This window comes from Sapajus apella, unplaced genomic scaffold, assembly GCF_009761245.1.
Source record: "Sapajus apella isolate SASKATOON/1434 unplaced genomic scaffold, GSC_monkey_1.0 scaffold59, whole genome shotgun sequence".
In the NCBI taxonomy this organism is placed as follows: Eukaryota; Metazoa; Chordata; class Mammalia; order Primates; family Cebidae; genus Sapajus; species Sapajus apella.
This window is the reverse complement of record NW_022436999.1, coordinates 6,026,221-6,046,899: the sequence shown is the minus strand read 5'-3', so window position 1 is coordinate 6,046,899 and position 20,679 is coordinate 6,026,221. Positions and strand designations below refer to the sequence as shown.

The 20,679-nt window shown below is 36.6% G+C and overlaps 1 protein-coding gene across 17 annotated transcripts in view; it reads left to right on the top strand.

Annotated features, from left to right (window-relative positions):
* The window catches only part of GPHN (gephyrin), a 636,323-nt gene that overhangs the window by 507,013 nt on the left and 108,631 nt on the right, over window positions 1-20,679 (top strand). The window lies entirely within an intron of this gene.

The following is a 20,679-nucleotide window of genomic DNA, read 5'->3' as shown; positions in this document are numbered from 1 at the left end:
CTTTGCCAATTACATTTGCATTTTACTGAGCAAACCCTTATAGTTGGTTTTGATTTCAGCTAGATGCACCTCTAAACTATTTAATTTCATTCATTAATCACTGAGTAGGAAAAAGTATTTGGGGGAAACCAAAAGGCCTTCACATTCTATGAAATTACAAATATTTTGCCTCTGCAAACACTTTAACACCTACAATTGCAGAAGCCCTTAGAGGAAAGCCAATGTTTAGTAACCAAAGTCTGGGACCAACTGAATCTAAGAATGTATATATGAAGCTGTGACATCTCTGAAATGACTTTTTGTATGTCTAAGAAGGTTCAAAAATAATCCCAGAAAACTAAGGACTTAACATGTAGATAAAATGCTGAAAGTGATTGTTGTGAAGGTCATAGACCTTAGGGAAATCTATGAAGGAATTTCAGAGTATATAGTACATGAAATACTTTGTATATAATAGTAAGAGGGTAACTTGAGATCAAATAGTCTCTCTTATTCAAAGACAAGGGAAATTAGAACCAAAGAGGTATAGTAAGAGAAATGGTTATGGTTACAATAACTAGAACCCAGGATCCTTAACTCCCAGTCTGGTATTCATTTCATTATAGCATACTGCATCTTAAATCAATGTAAAAATTATTCTTATAAAGCAAGTGCCTAGAAGTGTTTGCATATATAAGGTGTTTTCTATTTGTTTATCTATTTTGACTACAGACGAATTTTCTATTGTCTCCGATCTGTCTTTTAGCATATTACTATTTTCAGCCTATCTGCCAGCAAGGCTTTTAAGGAACAAGTATTCCACTGATAGGCATTCTTGGCATAACCATGGATGATAACATTTGTAAGACTACGATTTGTGATTCATTTTCTTTATTTGTAAAATGCATGATATGAATAAATTACAACTTCACACTTGGTACAGTACCAACTGCTATAAGGCAGATTAAAATATTCTGGCACCGTTCCCTGAAATTCCCAATCTTTTTCGGTATACAATGGAAAAACTAGATGTTTTTTTTTTAATAGAAAGGATTTTGCTCTCTTGGGAATTTCATTTTAGAATATAAGCTCTAAGCTTTTTTAAGATTATATGATTAAAGACTTCAGTGTCTCTGACCTAGGTTTTTTGTTTTTCCACTTTAGCAATTCTAGTCAAGAAACCTTTAAGCTTTGCTGTTGGAATTAAGTCTGGAACAGTGAAGTATCTCTTTTAGAATACTGCCCACAGCACAAAGGCACATGTTCCCATCTATGACTTCTAGCTAGTTAGCTGCCTGAACATAGGCAGTTATCTTAAGCTGAGATTTGCTGCCCTTTAGAAGAAATTCTGAAGCTCTTGATTCCAAGCAGTAGGAAGTCCTTACCAAGGTCAGACTGGGAGTTCATTAACTCTTCCTGATGGTTCAGGGGCTGTCAGAGAATAAGGAAAAAGGAAATAAGATATACTAGAAGGAACTTTGCCATCAAACACTCTTTGGCTCTTTTACTTGCTTTACTTTGTACTAGCCAAGTGACCCTGGGCAAGCTACTTAACCTTTCTGGGTCTTATCTCCCTCCTATGCAAAATGTAAATAATGTCTACCCAATATAGCGTTATTGTAGGATACTCTTATAGGATATAATATACATATAAGTAATTTCATTTTCACTAGCCTGCTCTATTTGGAATTTAGCAACTGCTTCCCATTCCTCTATTCTCCCAACATGAGGATTCTAAGGTTATAGCCCTGGGATAAGCACTTGTAAATTACATAGTCAAAGCTAAAATTGGCTCAGCTCCATCTGTTGGCCCACATCTGGATCCTGTATGCATTTTGATGTAATCATATTTTAATTCCACCCACCCAGGTCATTCAGTAATATCTCTGTCTCATTAGAAAATTTAATTAAGCAGAAGTTTTTATTTTATTTTTTATTTTTGCTCTTCTCTGATTGAGCTGTACAAAATTGAAGCAAAGAATTGAGATAGCTCTTCAGATATTTCAAGTGAAAGCATATATTTTTATTATGCAAATTACTGCCTTCATCTTCTACCTTCAGTCTAGTAAGCTCTTCACCTAGAATGATTCTACTTGCAAAGGGATATTGGTCTGTACTGGCATTTGCTGTCTATTTTTTAATTTTTCCATGAATGCAGCCTCTTAAACTCATTCATAATTCCCTTCAGGTATTCATATCTCTTTAGACTCATCATTCCATGAACTTCATTATGCTGCTAAATTATGCACATCTCATTATATTCTTCTACTTCTGTATCTTATTACATCATTACCTTTATACTCCCTGCATTCTTCAAAATGTACATTTTACTAAATTCCTCAATATATTTTTGTGGTGTGTGTGTGTGTGTGTGTGTGTGATCACAACTTGTAAGTAATCATAGTATCTTTATATTCAAAAATTCTATTACCAATCAGCATTCTGTACGTGTGCTTTCAGGTGCTTTTTTTCCCTGGTATTGAGGGTCCCACTTGTGTGCTCTTACCACAGTACTTATTAAGCCTTCTTGTTTAGGAGGGTTATTTTTATAACGATGTAATTGAATAAAATTACTTATTCACACAGAAATCAGGCCTATAACCTTGGCCTAATTGCCTTATGTTGCAATCAGGTGGACTAATTTTCCTTTTTCACACTTCCTTCTATGCATACCATTATATATGTCCCTATATGTTATTTGACTTTTTAAAAAGGTATATTATAAATTAAAAAGTAGAAAAATAAAATTTAAAATAGAAAAAAAAAGCATATTACAAATGTATCTCTTTCAGCAATTTTAGTAGAAAATAATACTTAATCCAAAAAATAAGGGGGCTTAATTTTTTCAATAGGATTTTTAAATTTAATTTACACAGCTCTTATTGACTATATCTGTGGTTAAAATAAGGTACAGTCTTTAGATATGATTCTTAGTATTTCCATTATTTTCCCATAATATTGAAAATATTAATATTTCCATTATTTTCCCATTAGAGCACCTAGTGCTGCAAGAATTACCTTTTGACTGTTTTCTCAAGTAAAGACTTTGCAACTCTTATCAGGCCATTATGTTTTCACATTTTCTATATACATATCTTATTTGCTGTAGTTTATTAAGCAATTTTAAAATTCTGTATCTGTTTTGAAGTTCTTCAGTCTATAGAATTACATGGAGATTCAGAATGTATGCAGTGGAAAAAAAATGTTTCAGTTAAAATGGAAAGAAAATAGAAATTTTGTCAGAAGGAATGACATAAAAATACCTCATTCCAGTAAAGACGGGTCCCCAGTTTGTTTAGAAACTATAACTCATCCCTGTCTATTCCTAGGGTTTTATTGGTGGAATTATGAAAATTACTGAAAGTGATAAGAGATAAACTTAAGTGACCATAAAGGATTTGCCAGTACCAGCAGGGTCATTTTTTAGTTTGAATTGATTCACTTTCCCATTAGAGCACCCAGTGTTGCAAGAATTAACTTTTTAACTGTTTTCTCAAGCAGAGACTTTGCAACTCTTAGCAGGCCATTAGCTCACCCCAAGCAGCAGTGGGTAAGCATCAGGGAACCCCAGTTCTTTCCTTTACTTATGAAACAAAAGCATAAGAAGAAAATCAGAGACACAAAGATTTGAATCAATAATACTGTTTGTTATGTGTCTGAATGTGTATAAGAACGTAACTTATTTGCAATAATTTTTAAAACTTTAACTCAATTTTTCCAAAAATGGAATTTATTGACTATTGTCTACAATCTTGTTTTCAGTTTCTATAAACTTCTCTTCTGCAGAATCCCAGTCTCCTTGGTTAACTTCCTAAAAACAAAAAATATGAACCATTAATATATTATCATTTGGATATAACAGTGAATGATTTGGTAATACTGTTGCAACCCTGTGACTATAATGCCTTGCTAATTTCCTTACTTTGATTTTAGCAATATGGAAATAAGCCACCAGCATTTCTTCAAAGTCAGCATCATAGTTGGCATGTTGGTATGTATTTCTTCTTACATCCCAACTAGGAAGCTTTGTTTCTTCATACATTTTATTTTATTTTTTATTTTATAAAATATTTCCTACATGTAAACTTTGTTTTTTTTTATTAATGGCAACAGTAATATCCTAACACAGGACCAATCATTGTTGGAAAAGTTAGGAATTATTTTTAGAATACTAAGATCCATGGTTTACAAAGAAAGGGTATACGGTTCAAAATTATAGAAACTATGGCAAGAAAATATTTTTTTCCTGTGGAGCCTGTGGCTAATAGGACAATGACTGAGAGATTACCATTAAAGAAGAATTTAAATTATTCAAACTACAGAGTGAACATTTTCTTTGTTTGCACAAAATCCTGACCAACAAATTTACCCATTGAATGTAAGTGCTACCCACTTATCAGTGACATCCTACTCATTTGACCAGGGTGTGGCAAAGTTTTCATCATTAAGTACTGAAAAGAGTGGGCACTTGCTCTCAATTGAAGCATTTTCTGTGACCTCAAGGACATTTTAGATATTTTAAAAAATTATTCCCCCTAAAAAAAATACCTCTTTCATTTTAATTAGGTTAAATGCTTTTTATATTTACACAGTTATTTTAAAAGCTTAATGTTTTATACATAGAAATGAATATATGTAACACAGATGGAAGTTATAGTGATAAAATAAACATGAAACACCAACCCAACTTAATAACTAATTCATTACCAATTCCATTGCATCTTTTTTTTACAACTAAATCATGGCTTAATCGTTTCTAGTAATCATAACATTTGTATTTATTCCAAACTCTATAACCTTACATAAAGCTTATTTTATTTTATTACATAAGAACTGTAATGGTTTCCCTTACTCATCACATTGCCAGATAATGAGCATCCTTAGATTGAAAAAAGTACACAATGCTTTTCAAAGTGCACCACACAATAGCGCTTTGAAGAAGCTATGTATTTTATGAGCATAGGAATTTTATTATATTATTCCATTAATACAACTTCTGGAATAACTAGATTAATGAATGTACTGGTTTTCAACAAAGGAGATCCTAACCGCTAAATCATTCAGTCTTTTTCACTCTATAGATATATAAAGCCTGTAATACGTAAGCATGACCTATAGTACACCAAAATTTTGTCTAGCTGGTCTTTCAAATAAAGATGTGAGGAATAAATTATACTGGAACATACTTGAGGGCATTCGCCATGTTAAATGTTTAGTATCTCATAAATAGCTATGAAACTTTATGAATGTTATACAAGCATATCTCACGTTATTGACTTTGCAGATATTCCTTTTTTTCTTTTTAAACAAATTGAAGGTTTGTGGCAGTCCTACATTAAGCAAGTCTCTTGGCACCATTTTTCAAACAACATGTATTCCTTCATGTCTCTTGTCACATTTTAGTAATTCTCACAATATTTCACACTTTGTTATTTTTATATCTGTTATGGTGATCTGTAGTCAGTGATCTTTGTTTTTACTACTGTCATTATTCAGGGGCACCACAAATCTCACCCATATAAGATAGCAGACTTAATTGATAATTGATAAATCTGTTAATTCTGACTGTTCCGCTAATCAGCTGTTCCCCTTTCTCCCTATCCTTGGATCTCCCTATTCTTTGAGACACAACAATATTGAAAGTAGACCATTTAATAACTCTACAACAGCCTCTTAAGTATTCAGGTGAAAGGAAAAGTTGCTTGTCTCTCACTTTAAATCAAAAGCTGGAAATTATTAAGGTTAGAGAGGAAGGCATGTCAAAAGCCAAGACAGCCAGAAACCTAGGCCGCTGGTGTTACAGCCAAGTTGTCAATGCAAAGGAAAAGGTCTTTAAGGAAATTAAAAGTTCAGTAGACCAACATTCCCTTAAACCAAAGCCTAACCCAGAGCAAGGCCCTAACTCTCTTCAATTCTATGAAGGTTGAGAGAGGCAAAATTCTATGGAAGAAAGGCTTGAAGCTAGCAGAGATTGGCTTATGTACTTTAAGGAAAAAATACATCTCCATAATATAAAAATGGAAGGTGAAGCAGCAAGTGCTCATGTAGAAACAGCAGCAAGTTTTCCAGAAGATCTGTCTAAGATCATTGATGAAGTTGACTATACTAAGCAACATATTTTCAGTGTAGATGAAACAGTCTTATATATTAGAAGAAGATGCCCTCTAAGACTTTCATTGCTAGAGAGGAAAAATTAATTCCTGTCTTCAAAGCTTTATAGGACAGGCTGATTCTCTTGATAAGGGCTAAGTTGAAGCCAGTACTTACTGACTATTCTGAAAATCCTGTGACCGTTAAGAATTACACTAAATCTTCCCTTTCTATGCTCTATAATGACAAAGTTTGGATGATAGTACATCTTTTTGCAGCATGGTTTACTGAATATGTTAAGTATATTGAGACATATTATTCAGACAAAAAGATTTTTTTTTAAATATAACTATTATAACTAGTCATCCAAGAGCTCTGATTGGGATGTACAAGGAGATTAATGTTGTTTTCATGCCTGCCAATACAACATCCAATCTGTAGTCCATAGATCAAGGAGTAATTTCAATATTCAGGTGTTATTTAAGACATACATTTTGTAAGGCTACACTTGCCATGGATAGTGATTCCTATAATGGATCTGGGCAAAGTAATTGAAACTTTCTGGAAAGGATTCACCATTCTAGATGTCATTAAGACCATTTGTGATTCATGGGAGAAGGTCAAAATATCAACCTGGACAGGAGTTGAGAAGAAGTTGATTACAACTTTCATGGATGACTTTAAGGAGTTCAACACTTCAGTGGAGGAGGTAACTGCAGATGTCGTCAAAATAGCATGAGAACTAGAATTAGAGATGGAGCCTGAAGATGTAACTGAATTGCTGCAATCTCATGATGAAACTTGAACAGATGAGGAATTACTTCCTATGGATGAGTAAAGAAAGGGGCTTCTTAAGATGGAATCTATTGATAAAAATGCCATGCCGTGGACATTGTTAGAACGACAACAGAGGATTTAGAATATTATATAAACTTAGTTGATAAAGTAGCAGCAGGGTTTGAGAGGATTAACTCCAGTTTTCGAAGAAGTTCTACTGTGGATTAAATGCTGTCAAACAGCACTGCATGCTACAGAGATATCTTTCATGAAGGAAAGAGTCAATCAATATAGCAAACTTCATTATTGTCTTATTTTAAGAAATTGCCACAGCCACCCCAGCCACAAACAACCATCACCCAGATCAGTCAGCAGCCATCAACATGGAGGCAAGACCCTCCACCAGCAAAAACATTACAACATGCTGAAGACTCAGATAATTGTTAGCAATTGTTTTTTTAGCAATAAAGTATTTTTTAAATTAAGGTATATACATTGTTATTTTCACACAATACTATTGTACACTTAATAGACTACAGAATAGTGTACACATAACTCTTATATGCACTGGGAAACCAAAAAATTTGTGTAAATCACTCTATTGCAATACTCAGCTTATTGCAGTAGTCTTGAGCTAACCCTGCAACCTCTCTAAGGTATCCCTTAATTCACTTTAAAGTTTTTTTAATGATGTAAAGACTCAAATCTGCACATGCTTCACCTTTCTGAGTAACCCTCTTAATCCCTTGGCCTTAGTTAATATTGTTCCTACTGATGGTCATTTAAGCAGAGCATTTTAAGATTGCCTTTTCAATTCTTTTGGTGAGCACTGTGAATAGTTGATGTGTGAAAAAAGACCTTTCAGTAACCTCTCAGGTAGATTAATTATAATAGTGGCCTTTAAATGTTGTAGCATCAATGCTGTTACAATGGGCATGAGTAAACCTTTGAAGAATTTATAATCAATAACAGATGGATTTATGTCCACATTTCGTATTTGGAATTCTTCAGTAGTATCTTTTCCTTTCAACATTTTACTGTCTACCACACTCTTTCTCTACTCTTCATTCATACAAATGATAGATATTGGTTAGCCAAAGTGATTACAAGGAATCAATTTCCTGGGCCACTGAACTTAAAGCTCTCCCTTAACTTTCTAAAAAGCCTCTTAGAGCTAACTACACAGGGAACTTTATAACTGTGGGATTATTTTGATAAGTGACTTTGAGAAATTAGAATGCTTTCTACTCCTATATCCATCTTAACTTAGAAAGAAGAGAGTATAGACAGTCCCTGATTTATGATGGTTTGACTTATGGTTTTCCAACAACTTAGACAGCAAGAAGAGAGTATAGAAAGTCCCTGACTTATAATAGTTTGACTTATGGTTTTTTGACTTATCATTGTGTAAAACCATCACAATTTCAACATACTTCAAATTTACATTTTGATATTTTTTGTGGGCTGTTGATATGTAGTACTTGACATAGTCAACACTTTATAAAATAGGTGATTCTGCCCAACTGGATGTTAATGTAAGCATTTTGAGCACATGGTGAGGTAGGCAAAGCTACGCTATGATGTTCACTATGTTAGTTGTATTTGAGTGCATTTTTTAATTGCCATGTTTTCAACTTAAAATGGGTGCATCAGGTTGTAACCTCATTGTAAATCAAGAAATATCTGTATTATCTGTGTCAGAATAAATGCCCTACCAAACAAATTAACTATTTAACTTTTCCCCTTTGGATAATATATTTGAGCTCAATGCTCACAAATCATACTTACCTTTAGACATAGTTCCCTGTCTTTATTTTTATTGTGTGTATGTCCCTTGTCAGACATTTGAATCGGTAAAGACTTTTTCTGAAGATACCTGTAGGCCAGTCATCTCAGTTTTAAAAGCTAGTATTACAATTAGTGGGGCATTCATTAATGACTCTTACCATATGGAAAACTTAATTTTATATGTATCCTACTAACAACATAAAAAGACTACCTTTTTTGATCCAACCAGGCTGCCACTATTTTCTTACAGCACAAGTAAGCCTGCCACACAAAACAATGTATCAGCCAGTCCTTTTGCACTTCCTGTCTACCACCTGAGATCACTTAATTGTATATATGGCGCAAGGTGCCCAGTGATACATAGCCTTGCCTTTAAGATTTCTGATACTCTGTATCATCCAGAAATACGCATATTTCAAATATTTGTTTATGGTCTCCATCCAATTGAAGACATGATTTTACAGAATTATACAATACAGTGTGTGGAGGAAAGTAGAGCAGAATGAACATTATTTACTCAGACCATGAAAGGAGGACCATAGCTTCTTGGCACACAGCCTAACCTTCAGCAAAATGAAATGCTCACAGCACTCTGTGAAAAGCTGCAAACTCCCACCATCAAATGTTCCTAAGCAAGCATATTAGTTATATTAATCACCTATTGGGAAAGCCATCGTTTGCTTATTATAATAGAGCTCTTCCTGGAATGGGGCAACTGGTAAAGGGAAATTTTGGTCATGTTTTTCTGAAATTACATTTTTCAGTAAGTCCTTTGGCTCCCATTGCTTCAGCTGCTCACTGCTATTTCTCTACCAAATGTTAAACTTAAAACAATCGTAATATCCAAGTGAGAAGTTACTGCTTCCTGGTTCCCATTTAAGTTTAAAGACTTAGGATGCCTTTCTAAAATCACAAGTGCAAGGTTTATCCAACACTAATTCTTAGGCTCTACCTATGGGCAAAGGGAAGGGATGGATTAACATCTACGTAAGTATCTATACATGTGCAAGAGAGACAGTCCCATGTGGTAAAGTAATTTGCAGCACTATTATATACTCTTTATATTCCATGTGGATCATCTGATCTAACATTGAATGAAGTCTAATATTGACAGGTTAGAAAAACTAGAAAATTGTTTAGTCCTAAACTCTAATAAGAGATGTGGATGTAGCCGCTTATATAGTAGAGAGGTATATCTGGCATTTATTCCTTATTCCTTCAATTCTTTTGTATCTGCTGCTGACTGGGAGCCCTTACCAGTTTCCACTTGATTGCCTATTTCTCTCCAGATTTTTTTTTCCCCTTCCCTTAAGCTCTCACAGCAAAATGTGAGGTCATGCATGCTTTTCTCTTTGGAGAGATTTAAATCTTTGCTGACAAGTTAACTTTTACCAACTCCCAAATCAAGACTAATCCAGTAGGGATCTAATTTACCTTAAATATAGCAACCCCTATATATAGTATGAATTCAAAATTAAAAGCTGGCCAGTTATATATATTGTAAATTTCATGTTAATAATATTAACAAAAGACCAGATGGTATGTATATGTGTGCCATAAATATGACTTTTCTAAATATAATCACATATAGAGATGAAATATTCTTCTTTAAGAAAACTCTTATACTTAGAACAGAAAATCAAACACCACATGTTGTCACTCATAGGCAGGTGTTGAACAATGAGAACACATGGACACAGAGAGGGGAGCATCACATACTGGGGTCTGTTGTGGGGGAATAGGGGAGGTTGGAAGGGATAACATGGGGAGAAATGCCAGATATAAGATGGAGGCAGCAAATCACATTGCCATATAGGTACCTATGCAACAATCCTGCATGTTCTGCACATGTACCCTAGAACCTAAAGTGCAATAAAATATATATATATATATATATATATATATATATATATTAAATGCTTGTACTTGCCTTTAGAAAAAACTTTATCAAGATATAATTCATATATTATACAATTGAAAGTATTTATTGCTTTTGGAATATTCAGACGTGTAGCCATCACTACAATTTTAGAGCATTTTCATTAACTCACAAAGAATGCCTATCCCTTTTAGCAATCATCCGCCTATCCCCTCATCTCCACATCCAGCCCTAAATAACCCTCTAGTCTACTTTGTTTCTATACATTTGCCTATTTGGCCATTAGATATAAGTAGAATTATATAATGCATGGTATTTTGTAACTGGCGTCTTCCACTTAGCTTAATATTTTCAAGATTCATCCATGTTATAGCATGTATTGGTAATTCATTCCTTTTTTGTTGTCGCGGTAAAAAAACAACAGCAAAATGTATTGTCTTAACTGTTTTTAAGTTCAGTAATATTAAGTATTGTGAAACAGATCTTCAGAATTTTTTCAACTTGCAAATTCAAAACTCTGTATCTTTTAAATAACTCTTCTTTTACACCTCCCTCTAGCACCTGATGACTATCATTCTACTTTTTTTCTACTAATATGACTACTTTAATTGTTTATTCATTCATGTATTGAACATTTGAACCAGAAGTGGGGTTGCTGAAATCATATGGTAGTTCTATTTTTTTTTTATTGCATTTTAGGTTTTGGGGTACATGTGAAGAACATGCAAGATTGTTGCATAGGTACACACATGGCAGTGTGATTTGCTGCGTTCCTCCCCTTAACCTATATCTGGCATTTCTCCCCATGCTGTCTCCCCACCTCCCCACCCCCCCATCCCTCCCCCTTTTCCCCCCAACAGACCCCAGTGTGTAGTGCTCCCCTCCCTGTGTCCATGTGTTCTCATTGTTCAACACCCGCCTATGAGTGAGAACATGCGGTATTTGATTTTCTGCTCTTGTGTCAGTTTGCTGAGAATGATGGTTTCCAGGTTCATCCATGTCCCTACAAAGGACACGAACTTATCGTTTTTGATGGCTCCATAATATTCCATAGTGTATATGTACCACATTTTCCCTATCCAGCCTATCGTCGATGGGCATTTGGGTTGGTTCCAGGTCTTTGCTATTGTAAACAGTGCTGCAATGAACATTCGTGTGCATGTGTCCTTATAGTAGAATGATTTATAATCCTTTGGATATATACAGTAATGGGATTGCTGGGTCAAATGGAATTTCTATTTCTAGGTCCTTGAGGAATCGCCACACTGTCTTCCACAATGGTTGAACTAATTTACACTCCCACCAACAGTGTAAAAGTGTCCCTATTTCTCCACATCCTCTCCAGCATCTGCTGTCTCCAGATTTTTTAATGATCTCCATTCTAACTGGCGTGAGATGATATCTCAATGTAGTTTTGATTTGCATTTCTCTAATGACCAGTGATGATGAACATTTTTTCATATGTTTTTTGGCCTCATGTATGTCTTCTTTTGTAAAGTGTCCATTCATATCCTTCACCCACTTTTGAATGGGCTTGTTTTTTTCTTCTAGATCTGTTTTAGTTCTTTATAAATTCTGGATATCAGCCTTTGGCAGATGGGTAGACTGCAAAAATTCTTCCCATTCTGTTGGCTGCTGATTCACTCTAATGACTGTTTCTTTTGCTGTGCAGAAGCTGTGGAGTTTTATTAGGTCCCATTCGTCTATATTGGCTTTTGTTGCCAATGCTTGTGGTGTTTTGGTCATGAAGTCCTTGCCTACACCTATATCCCGAATGGTTTTGCCTAGATTTTCTTCTAGGGTTTTTATGGTGTTAGGTCTTATGTTTAAGTCTTTAATCTATCTGGAGTTAATTTTAGTGTAAGGCGTCAGGAAGGGGTCCAGTTTCTGCTTTCTGCACATGACTAGTGAGTTTTCCCAACACCATTTATTAAACAGGGAATCATTTCCCCATTGCTTGTTTTTGTCTGGTTTGTCAAAGATCGGATGGTTGTAGATATGTTATGTTGCCTCCGAGGCCTCTGTCCTGTTCCATTGGTCTATATCTCTGTTTTGGTACCAGTACCATGCTGTTTTGATTACTATAGCCTTGTAGTATAGTTTGAAGACAGGTAGCGTGATGCCTCCAGCTTTGTTCTTTTTGCTTAGAATTGACTTTGCTATGCAGGCTCTCTTTTGGTTCCATATGAAGTTTAAGGTGGTTTTTTCCAGTTCTGTGAAGAAGGTCATTGGTAGCTTGATGGGAATAGTGTTGAATTTGTAAATTACTTTGGGCAATATGGCCATTTTCATGATATTGATTCTTCCTAACCATGAACATGGAATGTTTCTCCATCTGTTTGTGTCCTCTCTTATTTCGTTGAACAGTGGCTTGTAGTTCTCCTTGAAGAGGTCCTTTACATTCTTGTTAGTTGTATTCCTAGGTATTTTATTCTCTTTGTAGCAATTGTGAATGGCAGTTCATTCTTGATTTGGCTCTCTTTAAGTCTGTTATTGGTGTATAGGAATGCTTGTGATTTTTGCACATTGATTTTGTATCCTGAGACTTTGCTGCAGTTGCTTATCAGTTTCAGGAGATTTTGAGCTGAGACGATGGGGTCTTCTAAATATACAGTCATGTTGTCTGCAAACAGAGACAATGTGCCTTCCTCCTTTCCTATTTAAATACCCTTTATTTCTATTTCTTTCCTGATTGCTCTGGCTAGAACTTACAGTACAGTATTGAATAGGAGTGGTGAGAGAGGGCATCCTTGTCTAGTGCCAGATTTCAAAGGGAATGCTTCCAGTTTTTTCCCATTCAGTGTGATATTGGCTGTTGGTTTGTCATAAATAGCTTTTATTATTTTGAGATACGTTCCATCAATACCTAGTTTATTGAGGGCTTTTAGCATAAAGCGCTGTTGAATTTTGTCAAAGGCCTTCTCTGCATCAATTGAAATAATCATGTGGTTTTTGTCTTTGCTTCTGTTTATGTGGTGAATTAACGTTTATAGACTTGCGTATGTTGAACCAGCCTTGCATCCCTGGGATGAAGCCTACTTGATCATGGTGGATAAGCTTTTTGATGTGCTGTTGCAATCGGCTTGCCAGTATTTTATTGAAGATTTTTGCATCTATGTTCATCATGGATACTGGCCTGCAGTCTCTGCTGGGTTTTGGTATCAGGATGATGTTTGTCTCATAAAATGATTTGGGAAGGATTCCCTCTTTTTGGATTATTTGGAATAGTTTCAGAAGGAATGATACCAGCTCCTCTTTGTATGTCTGGTAGAATTCGGCTGTGAACCCATCTGGACCTGGGCTTTTTTTGGGTGGTAGGCTCTTAATTGCTGCCTCAACTTCAAACCTTGTTATTGGTCTATTCAGGGTTTCAACTTCTTCCTGGTTTAGGCTTGGGAGGAGGCAAGTGTCCAGGAATTTATCCATTTCTTCCAGGTTTACTAGTTTATGTGCATAGAGTTGTTTGTAATAATCTCTGATGATGGTTTGAATTTCTGTGGAATCTGTGGTGATATCCCCTTTATCGTTTTTTATTGCATCAATTTGGTTATTCTCTCTTTTCTTTTTTGTTAATCTGGCTAGTGGTCTATTTTGTTGATCTTTTCGAAAAACCAGCTCCTGGATTTATTGATTTTTTTGAAGGGTATTTTGTGTCTCTATCTCCTTCGGTTCTGCTCTGATCTTAGTTATTTCTTGTCTTCTGCTAGGTTTTGAGTTTTTTTGATCTTACTCCTCTAGCTCTTTCAATTTTAATGCCAGGGTTTCAATTTTAGATCTCTCCTTGCTTCTCATGTGGGCACTTATTGCTATATATTTTCTTCTAGAGACTGCTTTAAGTGTGTCCCAGAGATTCTGGTATATTGTGTCTTCATTTTCGTTGGTTTCAAAGAACATCTTTATTTCTGTCTTCATTTCATTGTTTATCCAGTCAACATTCAAGAGCCAGTTGTTCAGTTTCCATGAAGATGTGCGGTTCTGAGTTAGTTTCTGCATTCTGAGTTCTAACTCGATTGCACTGTGGTCTAAGAGACTGTTTGCTATGATTTCCATTCTTTTGCATTTGCTGAGGAGTGATTTATTTCCAATTATGTGGTCAATTTTAGAGTAGGTGTGATGTGGTGCTGAGAAGAATGTATATTCTGTGGATTTGGGGTGGAGAGTCCTGTAAATGTCTATTAGGTTTGCTTGTTCCAGGTCTGAGTTCAGGTCCTGGATATCCTTGTTAATTTTCTGTCTGGTTGATCGTCTGATATTGACAATGGGGTGTTAAAGTCTCCCACTATTATTGTGTGGGAGTCTAAGTCTCTTGGTAAGTCATTAAGAACTTGCCTTATGTATCTGGGTGCTCCTGTATTGGGAGTGTATATATTTAGGATCGTTAGCTCTTCTTGTTGCATTGATCCTTTTACCATTATGTAATGTCCTTCTTTGTCTCTTTTGATCTTTGTTGCTTTAAAGTCTAATTTATCAGAGATGAGAATTGCAGCTTCTGCTTTTTTTTGCTCTCCATTTGTTTGGTAAATCTTCCTCCATCCCTTCATTTTGAGCCATTGTGTATCCTCGCATGTAAGATGGGTTTCCTGGATACAGCACACTGATGGGTTTTGGCTTTTTATCCAATTTGCCATTCTGTGTCTTTTGATTGGGGCATTTAGTCCATTTACATTTAGGGATAATATTGTTATGTGTGAATTTGATACTGCCATTTTGATGCTAGCTGGCTGTCTTGTTCGTTAGTTGATACAGATTCTTGATTGTGTTGATGCTCTTTACCATTTGGTATGTTTCTGGAGTGGCCGGTACTGGTTGTTCCTTTATATATGTAGAACCTCTTTCAGGAGCTCTTGTAAAGCAGGTCTGGTGGTGATGAAATCTCTGAGTACTTGCTTGTTTGCAAAGGATTTTATTTTTCCTTCACTTATGAAGCTTAGTTTGGCTGGATAGGATATTCTGGGTTGAAAGTTCTTTTCTTTAAGGATGTTGAATATTGGCCCCCACTCTCTTCTGGCTTATAGGGCCTCTGCTGAGAGATCTGCTGTGAGTCTGATGGGCTTCCCTTTGTGGGTAACTTGACCTTTCTCTCTGGCTGCCCTTAGCATTTTTTCCTTCATTTCAACCCTGGTGAATCTGACGATTATGTGCCTTGGGGTTGCTCTTCTTGACGAATATCTTTGTGGTGTTCTCTGTATTTCCTGGACTTGAATATTGGCCTGCCTTGCTAGGTTGGGGAAGTTTTCCTGGATAATATCCTGAAGAGTATTTTCCAGCTTGGATTCATTCTCTTCGTCACATTCAGCTACACCTATCAGACGTAGATTAGGTCTTTTCACATAGTCCCACATTTCTTGGAGTCTTTGTTCTTTCCTTTTTACCCTTTTTTCTCTATTCTTGCCTTCTCGTTTTATTTCATTGAGTGGATCTTCGACCTCTGATACCCTTTCTTCTCCTTGGTCAATTCGGCTGTTGAAACTTGTGCGTGCTTTGTGAAGTTCTCGTGTTGTGTTTTTCAGCTCCATCAATTCACTTATATTCCTCTCTATTTTGTCCATTCTCTTTAGCATTTCGTCAAATCTTTTTCTCAAGGTTCTTAGTTTCTTTGCATTGGGTTAGAACATGTTCTTTTAGCTCACTGTAGTTTCTTATTACCCACCTTCTGAAGTCTGATTCTGTCATTTCATCACACTCCTCCATCCAGCCTTTTTCCCTTGCTGGTGAGGAGTTGTGATCCCTTGTAGGAGGAGAGGTGTTCTGGTTTTGGGTGTTTTCATCCTTTTTGCGCTGGTTTCTTCCCATTTTTGTGGGTTTATCCACCTGTTCTCTTTGTAGTTACTGACTTTCAGATTGGGTCTCTGAGTGAACTTCCATTTTGTGGATGCTGAAGTTACTGCTTTTTCTTAGCTTTCTTCTAACGGTCTGGCCCCTCTGCTGTAGGACTGCTGAGGTCCACTCCAGGCCCTGCTTGCCAGGGGATCACCTGCAGCAGCTACAGAACAGTAAGGGTTGCTATCAGTTTCCTCTTCTGCTTTGTCCCAGAAGGTTGCCCACCAAATGTCAGTCTGTTCTCTCCTTTATGAAGTGATTCTTTGGATATATGGGGGTCAGGGAGCTGCTCGAGGAGACAGTCTGTCCTTTATTGGAGCTCAAGTCCTGAGCTGTGAGCTCCGTTGTTCATTCAGAGTTGCTGGGCAGGTACGTTTAGGTCTGCTGCAGCAGAACTCATAAACTCCCTTTTTTTTTTTTTTCCCAGGTGCTTTGTCCCAGGGAGTTAGGGCTTTATTTATGAGTTTCCGTTGTGCTGCTGCCTTTTTTTTTTCTTTCAGGGCTGCCCTGCCCAGCTAGGAGGCAGCCTAGTCACTGTCTGCCTGCAGAGGCTTTGCTGAGCTGCTGTGGGCTCCGCCCAGCTGCCATGTGATCTTCCCTGCAGTCCTGTTTATATGGGTATAGGTAGAACTGCCTTGGCAATGGTGGCCCACCTCTGTTATGGCGGACTCTCTCGGTAGTGTCAGGTTGCCTCAGCAACGGTGGGCTGCCTTAGCGATGGTCAGACTGCCTTCGTAGTGGTGGAGTATCTCAGTAATGGCAGACGTCCCTCCCTCACAGAGCCAAACCGTCCCAGGTTCAGCTGTGATTGCTGTGAAACTCTCAACCCAGAGCATTTTCAATTACTGTTTTTTGTGAGGGGGTGGGTTGGGACCAGCTGAGCCTGATCACCTGGCTCCCTGACTCAGAGTCTTTTTGTTGTTGTTGTTGTTGTTGAATGGTCGACTCTCTCCCAGTGTTCCAGTCACCTGTTGAAAAGGTGCCGGGATCTCCCGTGCCGCGACTCACTGAGCCGGCTGAAACAGCGGCACTGAGATTCCTGGCGGTATTTTGGCCTAGGAATCTCCTGGCCTGGCTCGCTATTTCAGATGAATGGGTGACTCTGCTGTCTCAGGGCTCCAATCACCAGCTAAGAGGGCACCCGGACCAGTGTCTTTTGTATGGAGAACTGCCACACCAGGGTGCGGGCAAAGCAGCCACATGGGCCAAAACAGCCGCGCTGGCGACCCGTGGGGCTCCTCTGCCTGGGAATCTCCTGGTCTTTGGGCAATAAAAATCCATCTGGAAGTGCAGCGTTCACTCACCCTCTGCACTTTCACTGGGAGCTGCAATCCTGAGCTGTTCCTAGTTGGCCATCTTCCCCCAATCATCGGTAGTTCTATTTTTAATTTTTTGAGGAACTTTCATACTATTTTACAAGTGGTTACACCATTTTATAACCCCACCAGCAGTGTGCAAGGGCTTCAGGTTCCCTTATTTATACCAAAACTTTTCCGGGTTTTTGATGGTCGCTATCCTAATGAGTGTAAGGTGATGTTCTCATTGTGATTTTCACTTTCATTTTTCTGACACTTATTGATGTTGAGCATCTTTTTATACTCTTGTTGGCTATTTGTGTAGCATGTTTGGGAAAATGACTATCTGAGTCTTTTTTTAATTTTAAATTCATGTGATTTGATTTTTGTTGAGTCATAAGAGCTCTTTATGTATTATTATTATTATTTATTTATTTATTTATTTTCACAGGTTATTAGGGAACAGGTGGTGCTTTGTTATATGAGTAAGTTCTTTTGTGGTGATCTGTGAGATTTTGGTGCACCCATAGCCCAAGTAGTACACACTGTACTCAATTTGGATTCTTTTATCCCTCACCTGCTCCGACCCTTTTCCTCCAAGTCCCCAAAGTCCATTGTATCATTCTTATGCCTTTGCCTCTTCATGGCTTAGCTCCCACTTATAAGTGAGAACATACAATGTTTGGTTTTCCATTCCTGAGTTACTTTACTTAAAATAATGGTCTCCAATTCCATCCAGGTTGCTGCAAATGCCATTATTTTGTTCCTTTTATGGCTGAATAGTATTCCATGGTATATATACCACAATTTCTTTATCTACTCATTGATTGGTGGGCATTTGGGCTGGTGGTGCCCATATTTTTGCAATATTTTTGCAATCGCAAATTGTGCTACTATAAACTTGCATGTGCAAGTATCTTTTGTGTACAGTGACTTCTTTTCCTCTGCGTAGACACCCAGTAGTGGGATTGCTGGATCAAATAGTAGTTCTACTTTTAGTTATTTAAGGAACCTCCATGCTGTATTCCATAGTGGTTGTACAGGTTTACATTCCCACCAGCAGTGTAAAAGTTTTCCCTTTTCACTACAACCCCACCAACATCTATTATTTTTTTATTATGGCCATTCTTGGAAGAGTAAGGTGGTATGACATTGTGCTTTTGATTTGCATATCCCTGATCATTGGTGATGTTGCGCATTTTTTCATGTTTGTTGGCCGTTTGTATATTTTTTTTGAGAATTGTCTCTTCATGTCCTTTGCCCATTTTTTGATGGGATTATTTGTTTTTTCTCGCTAATTTGCTTGAGTTCCTTGTAGATTCTGGATATTTGTCCTTAGTCAGCTGTGGGAATTGTGAAGATTTTTCTCCCACTCTATGGGTTGTCTGTTTACTCTGCTGATTGTTTCTTTTGCTGTGCAGAAACTTTTTAGATTAATTAAGTCCCACCTATTTATCAATGTTTTTGTTGCATTTGCTTTTGGGTTCTTGGTCATGAAGTTTTTGCCTAAGCCAATGTCTAGAAGGGTTTTTCCAATGTTATCTTCTAGAATTTTTATAGTTTCAGTTCTTCCACTTAAGTCCTTGATTCATCTTGAGTTGATTTTTGTGTAAGGTGAGAGATGAGGATCCAGTTTCATTCTACGTGTGACTTGCAAATTATCCCAACACTATTTGTTGAATAGGGTGTCCTTTTCCCACTTTATGTTTTTGTTTGCTTTGTCAAAGGTCGGTTGGCTGTAAGTATTTGGGTTTATTTCTCGGTTCTCTATTCTCTTCCATTGGTCTGTGTGCCTGTTTTTATACCAGTACCATGTTGTTTTAGTGACTATGGCCATATAGTATAGTTTGAAGTCAAACTATATAGTTTGATGCCTCCAGATTTGTTTTTTTTTTTTTTTGCTTAGTCTTCCTTTGGCTATGTGGGCTCATTTTTGGTTTCATATGAACTTTAGGATTGTCTTTTCTAGTTCTGTGAGAAATGATGGTAGTATTTTTATCCAAATTACATTGAATTTGTAGATTTCTTTTGGCAATGTGGTCATTTTCACAATATTGATTCTACCCATCCATGAGCATGGGGTGTGTTTCTATTTGTTTGTGTCCTGTTATTTATTTCAGTAGTGTTTTGTAGTTTTCCTTGTAGAGGTATAGAGTGTAATTATAAGGGTCCAATTTTATTCATTTGCATTTGGGTATCTGATTTTCCAGCAACATTTGTTGAAGAGACTGTCCTTTCCCCATTAAGTGGTCTTGGCACCCTTATCAAAGACCATTTGACTATACACATAAGGGTTTATTTCTAAGTTCTCTATTCTATTCCATTATCTATATATCTGTTTATGCCAATACCATACGGTTTTGAATACTATGGCTTGATAATATGTTTTGAAATCAGGAAATATGATTCCTTCAACTTCATTCTTTTCCACAATTGTTTTAGCTATTTGGAGTCCCTTGCGATTCCATATGAATTTTGGGGTGAGCTTTTCTATTTTTATAAAAAATGTCCTTGAGATTTTGATAGGGATTGTACTGAATTTGTAGATTGCTTTGGGTAGTGTGGACATTAACAACATGAACATAGGCTGTCTTTCCATTTACATGTCTCTGTTATTTCTTTCAGCAATGCTTAGTAGTTTTCAGAAATATATCATTTCTTTTTATGGCTATGTAATCTTTCATTGTATAGATATGCTTCAGTTTGTTCATTTGTCAGTTGATGGATATTTCGGTTTCCATCTTTTGGCTATTATGAAAAATGCTGTTAAAAATAATTATGCTCAAGTTTTTGTGTGGCATTTGTTTTCACTTCTTTTCAGTTTGCCCTTGCTTTTTAAGAAGAATTGAATTTAAATAAAAGTAAAAACTGTTCTGGAAGTCCAGGATAGAAAAACACATTTTAAGTAAGATCTGTTTTTGTTGCTTTGAGTAGACAGAAAGGAAATAAAAAGTGCAGTTCTTTTCCAAAGCTTGAGGAACCACACACACCAACATGAGAACTCTTACACATCAATTTTGCAAATAGTTGCTAACTGATTGGTAGTATTTG